The sequence below is a fragment of the Lissotriton helveticus genome, chromosome 1_1 (genome assembly GCF_964261635.1).
Source record: "Lissotriton helveticus chromosome 1_1, aLisHel1.1, whole genome shotgun sequence".
Lineage (NCBI taxonomy): Eukaryota > Metazoa > Chordata > Amphibia > Caudata > Salamandridae > Lissotriton > Lissotriton helveticus.
In genome coordinates, this window is record NC_136057.1 from 1,381,490,763 (window position 1) to 1,381,504,719 (window position 13,957).

Here is a 13,957-nt window from a genome sequence, read left to right on the forward strand (position 1 = left end):
CGCAGCCCATGCGGACGTTCCCTCCTCCTCAGGGGTTGCGGACGGACTCAAGTCCGTCCGCGATCCTAATCGACCCCTAAGAGTGTATATCTGAGAGACGGTAACAGGTCTGGGTATCTTCCTCAACGAGATGTCACAACCTAAATGTCGAACATGGGATAAACAAAACAGCCGTGCCGGCTCGTGTAGGGAGTTCCACCGGGCGGTGACGTGGGGCGGGGGAGGGGCAGGGTGGGTGTGTAAAATACGGGAACGGACGATTACAGGTAAATAACGTAAAAAATAAATAAAACAAATTTTGCTGCGCGCGCTGCATCGCATTTGGCGTTGCAGCGCGTGCAACAAAATTCATTTTATTTATTTTTCACATTACTTACCTGTAATCATCCCTTCCCGTATTTTACACCCTCCCACCCTACGTCACCGCCCGGTGGAACGCCCTACACGAGCCGGCACTGCAAAACAGTATTGTTTTTTAGGATCCTTATGCCCTTTCTCAGTTTTAATTGACACCGTTATCTTGAAACAACACTGCCGTTGGCCTGCTTCTAGACATCAGGAATGGCTTGTCTGAGACACTTCTAAGTAATTACAAAAGAAACACTTAACTGAGAACTTGGCTTTCCCTCACAGATGTATTGCAAAATAAACACAATTTCAGGATTATGCTTCAAGTCAACCAAACCAGCAGGTTCACAAAGCACCTCACAGCGGTGATACACTGCATCACAGCTGAAGCAAATTTATCAAATCCGGGTTGCAGGCATCTCTTGAAACCAAATAGGAATGAAGGGCATTTTCTGGGAAGGTATTATTATTGCAGTTTGTGTTTTGGATTCAAAAAAGAAAATATTAAAGATGGGAGCTATCCCGTCCCCCACTTGCCTCAGATGCCAATCTGACGATGGTTCCTTTTTGCAGACGGTCTGGGGCTGCACGGCACTGCAACATTTCTGGTCGCGAGTGTTGTCCTGCCTGGGGCAAGTGCTGGGATGGGACCTCCCTGCAGACCCTCGGCTAACTTTTCTCCACAGTATGGACGCTATTGGGGGGAACATACACAAAAAGCATTTGTTATTTCTAGGACTTACTTTGGCCAAGTGGGACATAGCTCTACAGTGGAAGTCCTCTTCCCCCGGGGGTGGCGGCCTGGAAATCCACTGTAGATAAATGTATGTCAGCAGAAGTGGCGGTGTTTCAAGCCCAAGGTTGTCTGCAGAAGCATGGGAAGATCTAAAAAGCATCGGCCACTTGTCGGGGCATTGACCTTTCCTTCTTATCACCGTCTGCAGATTCCGACCCTATAGACAGACTTACTGTTTAATGAATCCTCAATTCCAGACGCCAATTGGCCAACGTGGAGTTATGCTTATATATTTATATGCCTGTATAATGTTCGTAGTGGGAAATGTGGTGCAAGGGAGGGGGGTGGCGGGAGGTGGGAGTTGTTGGTTTAACTGCGGTATTGCTCCTCAAATGCTACCCTCATCAGCAGCTTTTATATCTGTAATCCATGATTTGCATGAAGGTTATTTGCCGGGGTAACACCCTGTTGGTTGTAAAATCTCAATCAAATTTATTATAAAAAAATAAAAACAAAATATTATCCTACAAAGTGTAGTTCCCTGACTCCGAATTATATTTGGGCTCCAAAAAATCTTCTACTGATGCATCTTCAGATTTTCGTTACATTTGTAAACTCTTGAGATTTTTGGACAGGTTCAAGAGGGGCATCCCATTTTAGCATTCTATTACAGTCATTGAAAAAGGGTAAATCTGTTGGCCTTAGATACGTAGGCCGTGATTAGGAGCTAAGGTGTTATTTATCACCCCTGAAAAATAACAAGCCCAATCGTTATGTAAATAACACCTATTATGAGTTTATGGGGAATAGCATGCAGTTTTGAGTGTTTAACGCACCAAAATAAGCATGATACAGTAAATACCATGGGGCCGATTATGATGCGGTCGGAAAGGCTCCGACGGACAGTCAGAGCCTTTCCAGGCTGCATCTCGGTTTTCTTTCCGGCCGCTGCATTACAATGCTGGCGGTCAGAAACTAAACCGGCCGGTCATTCCGACTGACTACTGACGGGCTCAAGGAGCCTGTTGACCAGTCGGAGACCGGCCAGTAATCCCAAAGGATGGTCTTTCCACCCTTAGGATTACTATGCACGTTTTCCGGCAGGGTGTCCATACCGGCCTTTCCGACATGGAAACTTTTGGACTTGGCCCTGAAACTTTGTGGCCTTACCCCTAGTTTTTCCTGACATAAGGTTGGTGGTTTCAGGGCTCTGGGCACTTTCGCGCTGGTTAGCAGTGCAGAGAGCGTGTGCTTTTTGCCTGCCATAGGCTTACATTAGGAACAACCCCCCCCTTCGAGGATATCTCCCCCATGGTAGAAAATGTATATGCCATGTTTGGTGTGTCTGGAATGGAGATATTAAAAGGTGCGCAATGGTGTGCATAGATTTATTTGCACCATTGTAGAAAATTCACTTTTAAAAAGTCACCATTTCTATGTGCTTGGGCCCTGCCTGCCTGAGGTGGGTTGCAGGTCTGGTTTTCGAAGTGGCTTGGGCTGGGAATCCCAGCTCCGCCCCCCTGGGTGTGTCTGTCTCCCAGACCCCCAGCTCATGAAGAGAGGAGGGAAGTCTGGCAGACAGGGTGCTCTACACCTCCCCGCGAAACCAGTTGGGACTGGTTTCCCCAGAGACCCTTCCAGAAGCTTCTGGCCTTTTCTGGTAGGTGGGGTGAGGGGTGTATATATAGAGGAGCTGAGACTCCATGTGGGTGTGCTTGCTTGGACTCTGACTTGGAGGGGACACTCTGCCAGAAGGTACCGCCACAAGGGCCTGCGTGCTGGCCCCTGTACCTATCTGTACCCCTCTGCTGTCCACTGGGCCAGTGAGAGACCGTTGCTGGAGTGAAGACTGCTGTGCCAGGAGGAGTGCCACATTATGTGGTTTGACTGTTCCAAGGAACTGCTGTCCCGTTCTGATGAGCTGCCCACTGCCAGCTGATCTTGCCTAACATTGCTTGTCTGCTCCCCCTGGCCCCCTAACGCCTCGTGAGCGCTATATTTGGATTGACTGTGCTCTGCCTGCTTTCTAGAGCCTCGTGAGGGCTACAGCTTTATTCTGTGGGACCTTGGAGCTGTGAGGACCATAGCGCCTCGTGAGCACTATATTCCCATTCCTAAAGAGAGGAGCAGCGTGGAACCTGCGGCTGACGTCCGGTGAGGGAATCCCGGCGTGCAGGATCCCCCCTGCATGCTTGCCTAATCGCGGGAGCCTACCCCGTATTCTGCCGCAGGTCGATATATTTTAAACTAAAGCAGGAGCCCACCCCGCATCTGGAAGCTTGCCGCGGGTGCCCACCCCAAGTTATAATGCCACACTGGTGGTTTATGGAAATACGGGAGCCTACCCCGCATTCCTGCTGAGTTGGAGAGCGGTTGCCCACCCTCCGTGCTGACAGGGAGAGCGGCACCTTTAAAAATACTACGGGAGCATACCCCGCTTGGTCCGTTAACTTAGGAGGGAGCCTACCCCTCATCGCCGCCAGGCGAGGGAGAGAAGAGCCACGCGGAGGACAGTGAGGGCTTCCCCCGTGATGTCAGGGAAGACGCGCTGGGATTGGAGCCAGCGGGAGCGCCGTCAGGGACCGCCAGGAGGAAGTCCCGGCCCGCAAAGAGGAAGCGGGAGGTCCGGAGCCTCGCGGGCTCCGCATCGATGTCCCGGGCCCCAGGAGCCGGCCCGGGTGAAGTCAGGAGAAGTGCTGCTGGTGGCGGGGCTCCCGTGAGGAGAGGAGAGCCCAGCGTGTTGCTGAAGTCGCCGGTGCCCCTTCCTGCCTAGAGGAGTCAGCCACATAGCAGGACTGCCGGTGAGTGGGGCTGGGAGCGGAAACTGTCGGGGCCCGGCCGAGGTACATTGTCGGTACCTGAGGCCCCCGAAACACAGTGAGTGTTGGTGCTAGCCTTGTTTCTCCGCTATTGAAAACAGTGGTCCTAGACCTATTCCTTCAAAGGCACAGAAATCAATCAGTACATAGTCGTTATTCAGAAAACATTTTGAGCATGTCCAGCAGATCAGCTCTGGCTAATAAATGCAAAAGTCTAAAGAAAAGATTGCAACAGCACCAATAGAAAAACCAGAAACAATTTAAATTCATTGTCTCTAGATTGAATGCGATAAATCACAAATTTGTAAAAAAAAAAATTGAAAAAGGTCGGTTGCCCCGAGAGGGCGTGCAAAGAGAAAACGGAAAGTGAATTGGGGCAGTGTGATGTGATAGGGAATAAGAAAGATTCAAGACGGTAGTGACATAAAATGATTTACAATAGTGCTATATAGAAGAACGGTTGAGCACTTCACCGTAATCACAAACCTGGCCACAAGACTTAATTATAAGATCGGCGGGATGGACCGAGGAAAACATGGCGGCCGCTAGCTGACGCGGTGCGCTCGTTCCCGACGGAGTCTCCAGCTGAGATGCCCTGACTGACTATCTAAGTGTATCGGTCACAGGGTACCTGTTTGAGGTGACTTCTGGCAGCTTGTGGGGACGGAATCGGACCTGTGCGGATAGGCGGATCAGCAGCTGAGTGGCTTCGCGATCAGGGGTCTAGAGACACCGGCATACATCATACACCAGAATGCCAGAGCGCCGAGGTCACGGCCGAAGCAGCCGATGTGTTTGGGGCGGGTTCTCCTTCCTGCGCCCTACCGCTGGAAAGACGCAGCCGTGGAGCTGCGAAGAAGCCGGAGGGCTTCCACATACAGCGTTTTTTCGAGGAGAGTAACCTCGCTGGCTGTGAACACACGGGGCGGTAAGGAGGATCAACAGGGAGGGAGCCTGTTGTTGAAGGGAGAAAAACAGCCTACATTAAAATCCGGCTCTTTAGTTAACCAAGACTCTAACCTTGGGCAGAATTTTGAAAAAGGGTTCCACCCAGTCCTTACGCCAAATCTGTTTTGCTTTAAGTGAAACCTGCAAGTTCCCCCCTATGTAGCTCCCGCCCAGACAAACATTAAAGTACTGCCTCAGGAAGAGATCTCGGGAGCAAAGAAGGGATTTGCCGCTGGAACCCTGGGGAAACGAAAGGCGAAGGGGAAAGGGAAAGGGAGTAACAAAGTTAAAGTCTTAGGAGTTTCTATGGAATTTGGGGATATAGGACAGTCGCAAGCACCCGTTAGAAGCCCAGGGGAACAAACTGTCATAGAGTCAGAAACAGAAACAGAACCTCTGACCCAAAAAGCGCCGAGGAGGGGCAAGAGACATCAGCCACTGTACACCAGCCCGAAGGAACTACCTCATAAGGAGAGTCAGAACAAGGGTAACTCCAACAAGATAAAAGCCTCCCGGATTACACCTTCATTGAAGTCTTACTTCAAGGTCCTGCCTCAGGTTCTTAATATAAATCAAGAATCTCAAGAGCTGAATAATACGCAAAGCATATCTACCCCAATTGAAGTTTTTGACTCAACACCTCCATTTAGCGACCTCGGGGTGATAGCTGTGGAGGCAACGAGAACGGAGGAGCAAGCAGGTGGCGTAAAGATGGGAGATCCAGCAAAGCAGGCTATAAATATGACGCCCCCTGTAGACCACCAATCAGCTAACCTAGTCGAGACAGAAACGGCAGCTAAAGACCCAGATCTATGTGCAGTAGGTGAAGAAGAAATGGATGGCGATGATACCCTCCAACACATACTTCTTAGTATGAGGAAGGAGATTAGGAATGGGTTCGAGGAGTCAAACAAATGCTTTGAGGAATCGAGACAAAATCAGTCAGAGATCCGTACGATGTGTGAGAATCTGGAGACCAAAGTAGACGGGCTTTCTCTGAGAACTGGAAGCCTAGAAGAGACTGTTGGCGAACTCAAAGCAAAACTGGATCATGCAGAAACTAAGATCCAGACTCTACGAAGAGAGGGAGAGGCAGTTAAAGAAAGGGTAAAGTCCCTTGAAAATTTTTCAAGAAGGAAAAACCTGAGGCTGCTAAAAATTCTGGAGGGGAAAGAGGGAGGGGAGATTAAGAACTTTGTGGCAACCATACTCAAGGACTCCCTTAATCTGGAGGAATCTGTGTCAGAACTGGAATCTGATATAAAGAGGGTGCATCGTGACCCCTTCTGTCTCAACCCAAACAGAGCCAAACCGAGGAAGATTCTGGTAAACTTCCTAACGTATTCATTGAAAGAAAAGTTATTGAACTTAGCACTTAAAATCAAGACCCTGAAAACTCCAGATTTCCCTTTCGAAGTCAGATCAGACCTATCCAAGACTACATTGGATAGGCAATGGGAACTTGGTCAGCGGATGGAGAAGTTTAGAGGACTGGGAGCTACTGCACAGATGCGATTCCCCGCCTTCTTAAAGATAATGTACAATAATAAAATGTACAATATCAAGTCTCCTTTCGAGGCGGATGAGCTATTAGCCTCCATCAGCCAATCTGCAAAGATCCCTTGACACTTAGCAGTAGTTAGCAAATAATAAAGGAAAAATATAAGGGTTAGAAGCGGAGCTAAAGAGTCAAAGGGACAAAGAACCCAGGAACCACGAAGAATTTAAAAAAAGGAAAAGAAGTAATGAGTATTTGGAAAAATCAATAAATCAATAAAATAAATAATAAAAATAAAAGGCGGAAAAAAAAAAAGGATAAATAAGAAAGTTAACTGTTAAAGAGTAGAAAGGAAAAAAAAGAGGAAAAAAGGGGAAAAAAAGGAAAAAAAAAAAGGAAAAAAGGTGGAGGGGAAAAGGGGGAAACGGGAAAAAAAAAAACATCCCATTATCGGACCACCCTCTCCCTTCTCTCCCTTAAGTCAACCTTGATAAGAAGACCTGTGCAAGACCAACTCTTCATTGCAATCTAAGGGGGATTAATAGCAATAACATACTTATCATAGCTAATATAAAACAAAATCAAATTCTCAATTACCCATAAAACATTGAGTTTATCGACCGACAAAGATGATAACGAGGGCAACAGACAGGAGCACGTCGGAGGACGACAATCTGGCAAGACATCCAGCCAGAGTAAGTTGGGGGGGGGGTTTCCAGGGGTGGGAGGGGGGGAAAGCACAAAAAAAAGGTTCTCATACGCTAAATGTTAAAATCTTAAAAAACATGGATCCGAAGGCGCAATACAATAATTGTTTGGTTAAAACAGGAAATGGTAGGCAGACAACAAGCAAAAAAGCAGCAGAGCAGTGGGATGGTAGAACTAGAAGATAGATATTGGATTTCTATCCTGGAACGTCAATGGTCTGCGAGTAAGGGCGAGAAGACATAAAATCATTCAGTACCTAGAGACTCACCCGCGCAGATCATGGCGATCCAGGAGACACATCTAAACAAACAGGAGATTACGGACGTACTTAAAAAACTGAAATGGGTGGATAAATTCGTAAGTACAGACCATAACGCCAGCATTCGTGGGACTGCCATCATTTTCAAAAAAGGAGCAAGGGCTCATATTACGGACTGGAAAACAGATGCGAGCGGTAGATGGCTGATAGCCAATGTCCAACTGTACTCAAGGTGTCTCACTATTGTCAGCTATTACGGTCCTAATCAGGACGACTCCTCTTACCTAAACATAATACAGAACCATCTGATTACCTGCTCGGATCCTATAATATGGATGGGAGATTTCAATCTAGTGCTAGATCCAAAATTGGATAAATCTCCCAGTTCTAGGGCCGTAGTGCAAAGCAACATGAGGGACACGCTTCGGAGTTGCATGTCAAACCTGGGGCTAAACGATCTCTGGAGGCAAAGAGCTGGGAAAACCATGGGAGTCTCCTACCATAACTATAAGTACAAGCACAAATCGCGAATTGATTATGCCTTGTTTAGCCTCTCTCTTAAAGACCAGATTCAAAACTTAACATATTTACCTCTGCATTTGTCAGACCACTCAGCTATCCTCTTCTCGCTAAAACTAGAGCAGGAACCTACTCATGTATCATGGTCCTTTGACCGAACTAGATTATTAGAGGAAGAGGAAAGAGAACATCTCATATGTGAAACCGCCTCCTTCTTAGAGTGGAACATAGGCTCTGCCGCTCTGGTAAATGTATGGGAGGCCTGGAAAGCGTATATAAGGGGCTGTATCACTAACAGGGCTTCTTATAGGAAAAAGAAATACAGAGAAGCGATCTTAAAAATAGAGCAAGATTTGACCCGCTTGGAGGCAGCAGACCAAGTTCCCTCAGCTAATCAAGAGGAGAAGAGAGAATTAAAAGGTAAATTAGATGAGGTATTGCAAGAGAGACTTAATAAATGATGGCAGGCCAGTAAACTCTCGCACTTTGAATATGGCGAATCTGCTGGGAAACTGCTAGCCTGGAAAATAAAAGCTGACCAGACTAGAAATTATATTAAAGAAGTGAGAGTGACTGGGGAAATGGTCAATAGGACGACTGATTTTGACATCGGGGAAGCCTTCAGTGATTTTTTTCGAAACATCTATACAGAAGAGATTAATGCTAATTCTGAGGTAAGCCTTGAATGGCTGGATAAAGTAACTCTTCCAAAGCTAAATAGGTCCCAAAGGGAAAACCTCGATAATGAAATAACAGAAACAGAAGTTGAAAATGTCATCAAACAACTAAAACAGGGTAAGGCCGCAGGGCCGGATGGTCTTCGAGGGGAATTATATCGGGTACTTAACTCCACTCTCACCCCGGTTCTAACGATCCTATTTAATAATATATTAATCAGAGGTGAGATACCACCTAGCTCCCGGGGGGAAGCAAATATAGCCCTAATATTAAAAGCAGGCAAAGACCCAGCTGAGTGTGGATCATATCGTCCAATCTCGCTTCTCAACAATGATTATAAAATCTTTGCGTCAATTTTGGCTGCACGATTGGGTAGCGAGATTGGATCAATTATCCACCATGATCAAAAGGGGTTTATTAGAGGCCGACAACTGGCTGACTTAACATACGATTTAGTGGGAGCCGTTGACATCGCCTCAACTTTTTCTTTACCCCTTGCAACTATGACACTTGACGCCACAAAAGCCTTTGACATGGTCAACTGGACATATTTGAATACAACAATGGATAAATTTCAACTTGGTCCTAAATTCTGCAGAGTGATAGGCCTACTATATAATAACCCCAGTGCCTGTCTGTTAGTCAATGGCTCGCGAACAACTCCCTTCAAAATCAGCAGAGGGACAAGGCAGGGGTGTCCCCTCTCCCCCCTCCTCTTTAATTTGTACGTAGAGCCATTTGCGCAGTCCATAAGAGAGGATATTAACATCCCGCACTTCTCTTTTTCCGGATGGGAGAAGAAAGTCGGGCTATATGCCGATGATATCCTCATCTACACAACAGACCCGGCCCTGGCTTTTCCAACGGTTATAAAGAAGGCGGAGGAATTTGGGAAATTCTCTGGATATGAAATAAATGCCAGGAAGACAGAAATATTGACCTGGAATATCACAAATCTCCAACTCCCGGTAAAATCCTCAATGAGATACTTGGGAATAACAATCACTAAAGACTTGAATCTTCTGGCTCAAAACAACCTAGACCGGATATCCCATGAATCTAAAATATTGATGAAATCCTGGTCCTTTCTCCCGCTTACCATCTTCGGGAGAACCAGCCTGGTAAAAATGAGTATTCTCCCCAAATATACATTCATTTTCAACACCATCCCACTAACCTTTGAAACCAAACAACTTGCAAAATGCCAACAAAATATCAATTCATTTATCTGGGGCTACAAGTCAAGCAGACTGGCATGGAAGAAACTAAGAAGAAGAAGAGAAAAGGGGGGGCTCGCCTTGCCAGACCTGGAATGCTATGCTTGGGCGTTCCATTTGACTCACTCCAGGATGCTACTAAAGATCCCTTTGGATAACGCAAATGGCAATATGTTTAAGGCAATGCTATTGGGTTCTGACCTTCCGCTGAATGGCTTCTTATTCAAGTTCGGCCATCAGAAATTCTTTAAAAAAGTCAGGCTAAAGTCACTACTGGGCCCCATAAAAGAATGGACTCAAATCAAATCTAAGGCTGGGATAGGGTATCTCTCCAACCACGCACCGATTTGGGAACTACCTGGGCTCTCACCACAATATTCTAAAACAGTGAAAACGGTCCTACTGGACGCTGCTATAACACGGTGGGGGGAACTAGTGGTAGAAGGATCCCTTATGAAATGGGAATCATTCAAGGCCAGGGTAACAACATCACTCTCCTGGATAGTGTATATACAACTGGCCAGCTGGCTTCGAACTCAAACAAAGAAAAAAACGATACTGGGTCAACACAGCCCCCTAGAAAACAACTTAGTGGAGAAACCCGCGGGAAGGAAGGAAGTCGCACTTTACTATTGGAATATCATAGAGGATGGAGAGGGCGAGCTTAACCTTCCGGTAAAACTGTGGGGAGGAGAGGGAGAACTCCAGGTAGAGGATATAAGGGTAGAATCTTTCATCCTCCTCTACAAAATCATAAAGCCAGCATGGTTGAGGCGCAATCATTTCTTTACACTACATCGGGCGTATTACTCCCCCAAGAAACTCTCGAAATTCCAATCCGGAAAATGCTGTAGTAAATGCTCTTTCCCAGCAGCCTCAGACCTACATATGTTTTGGGAGTGTCCGAACATCGCTACTTATTGGCAAGAAATCAAGATATCACTCAAATCAATTCTCAGAATCCCTATCCCACTGTCATGGTCTTTAATCATCTTTGGCCTAAACGAGAACATCAAGGGATTAGAACGAGAATTTCTATACTATGCTATTCTGCTAGCTAGAAGGGAAATCTGTAAGAACTGGGTTAGTACGAACTCCCCGACACATGCAGAGTGGCTGTCTTCATTATACGTAACATCGAAGGTAGATCTAGCTAGAATTTGCAGTCCCCGTTCTGTGAGATTCTGGGACTTCTTGATTGAGTGGAGACGGTGCAGTTAGCCAACCCGGGTTTTTTTTTTTTTCCCCCGGGTCCGATGATTAGGCCTAAATCTCCTTGTCCAATGGGAGGCACCCCATGCCGCACTGCTGTCGGACTACCTGCCTATAAATGGCTTGAATGGTGATAGTTCGTGCAGGGTTCTTCTTTGCCTGAGATACCTTGTCTGCCTTCCCTGTGCACTAGGTGACCATTTATTGGTCTCTTGGTGTTACAGGGGAGATTGGGTCTCGTGGTTGGAGCGCCCCTGGATCGACTACGTGGCTAATGAGGACAAACATTTTTTTTTTTTTTTTTAAAAGACTTAATTATGTACACATTTTTCAAAATATTCTCAAAGAAACACATAATGTTAATTTCCTATTTGCACATTGTATGGCGAGATTATGATCCAGGTTAGAAAATAACAAGGGCGTCGACGTTTCGACTCGTCTTAGGGCCTGTGGGTTAGTTAGACCTGGGCCATGCGAGTCTTCATCAGGACTAAGGACGGGACAACCAAGGGTTATTGATGACCCTAAAAGAAGGAGAATACACATTGAGACTGTTGCACTAGATTTGGGATAAAATTAATCTCATTGGAGGGCAGAAACGCTTACCCTAAAAGGGGGACCAGGCGTATGTATTCACTGTGTGTCCTCTGTATAATTGTTCACACCTACAAAACAATTTACAAGGTGTAATCAAAGAACTAGGCCCTCAAAGTGGGTGAATAAAAATATATAATGCCATACTCAGGTAAGGGTGGTCGATGTTACCTTATGGAGATATGATGGCATGTAGTTCCAAAATAGAGGCGGGCCTTAATCACTGCGTATTATATTTCCTCTCATTCCACCTAGAGATAATAATAAGGTGTAATGAATTGACCAATCCCTTTCTATGCTTTACACATTGCTCCAGATTTTAGCCTACCCGCTCCGCGCCAAGATACCCCGTTTCTAACAGAAAGCTTGTCGGCAAGAGTGTTTGGGGGACCCTAGCAGGGCCCCCTTTTGTGCGTGGCCTCCGGTTGAGGGCCGAGAGGGCACCGATGGTGCCCCCCTATTAGTCCCTGCACCCCGTGGCAGGCACCTTGAGGTGCCTGCCACGGGGTGCAGGGATTAACACCACCTCCCATTTCCCGATGGTAGCATGTACTACAGCTGGTTTACTGCCATAATACATGCTTCCATAGGGAAATGTCAGAATGCGACCGAACACAGGTGGTTGGGACCGCTGACCGGTGGTCGATAGGTCCCAGTTCCGAGGCGGTGTCAGGCGGACACGAGTCCGCCTGAGATAGTAATAGGCCCCCATATGTGTTCCCCTGTTAAATTTTGGGAGGTTTGACCTGCCAAAATCTAATGAGGGTTCAGTTATTATAATATAACTTCACACTCGTAATTGCAATTCATGCAACCAGAAGTTTACGCATGGGTCATAAAATTATGAGGGACTTGTAATCAGGCCCTAGAGAGTAAGAAAACATCTCTGTAATGACTAATTTTATAAACATTTCTAAATACTATAAGGACATGATTTGGGCTTAATTAAATTATACCTTTACACAGAGGCCATCTTCAGTTGGCCTAATTTATGAAAACTGTCGCATCGCTGCAATAAAACAGTGATGGAACAGTTTTCACTGTGCCCTCATTGCGACACGATGGATGCGCCGTATTTAATGTACAGCGCCCCGTGCCGCAAGGAATGACAGATACATCTGTTGGCGCAAAAGTCACACATAGCTGGAGTTGTGTCGCAAGCATGACACAACTCCAGCAATACATGGGGCAGGCCTGTGCCTATGGCAATGCATTACTCTTTTGTCTGCCATGAGGAAGGCGTAAGGTTTTGACTCAGTGGCGTCTTAGAAGTGTCGCAGTGAAATCTCAAATATTTCACTGCAACACTTCAACAACCCTTTTTTATGTGAGAATACCCACCCTGCAAACATTATAACTAATTCAGGTATAATGTGGTGCAGGGCTTTACAATGTGAAGCATCTGCCTAGATGTGTCACCTTGTAAATATGGTGCAACGTGACGCATTGTTTACGCCGCGTCGTCACGGAAAGTGACGCAATGGTGGCGCAAATGTGTCACCTGGCCTTCATAAATAAGGCCCTATCTCTTTTCCAGGAGAATTCCTTCTTGTCTTAAGTTAAAAACAGTCTAGATCGAAAACCATCAATGCACAAGTACAAAACCATGGATTGCTTTAAAAATATGTCAACATTTAGCCCAATAATAGAGAGTAACAGAGATGCCAATTCCAAAAATATATGGTTCTAAAATATGAAATGTGGCATGAAAAGAATATTTTTCTCAAACCTATGCAATATTGCACAGTATGATCAGTCACAATAATCTGTTCATATTCACATACCTAAGCATATCAGTTTAGGATCTTCAGAGAATTCTGTCTTTTGATGTGATATACAAGGAAATCATTGCATTGATATTTTGTAACTATAATCATCTGCTTCCCCTTTCAACCTCAATGGTTTAAAGATCTCTGCTAAAGTAAACATTTCCAGGTTGTACAAGGAACTTATTTCAGGAGTATCCTACTATCTGGCACAATACAATATGTTAGAAATCTTAGGAATCATACATATAATGGAAACAAAATAGATAACTTACGTATTACCAATTTTGTGAAAAAGCATGACCTTTCTAGAAATACCTTCTGGGTATAATTGGTAGTGGTACACTGCTTACTCCACTCAGCAAATGTTCTCAATTTTAATTATTAGCTGAAACTGTAAGTATATATAGAATCAACAATGAATAGTTCTATCATCTGAATAGTGTTACGTAATTATTTAAGTTAATTGAGATAGATATCACAGGATAATTTGTCTATGCATCTTAATTAACTTTTTAAAGTTAATTTAGTTAATTCTGTCTCTTTCAACACCACATCATACATTTTCTGTGTCTTTATTCAGACCCTATCACATTATTAGAATGTAATAATCATTATATTACACAATTCCACAAAGTGTAGATCAAAAGACTGT

At 45.4% G+C, this 13,957-nt stretch overlaps 1 long non-coding RNA gene across 3 annotated transcripts in view; it reads left to right on the forward strand.

Moving 5' to 3' along the window:
- The window catches only part of LOC144825091 (uncharacterized), a 1,621,997-nt gene that overhangs the window by 848,264 nt on the left and 759,776 nt on the right, over positions 1-13,957 (forward strand). The window lies entirely within an intron of this gene.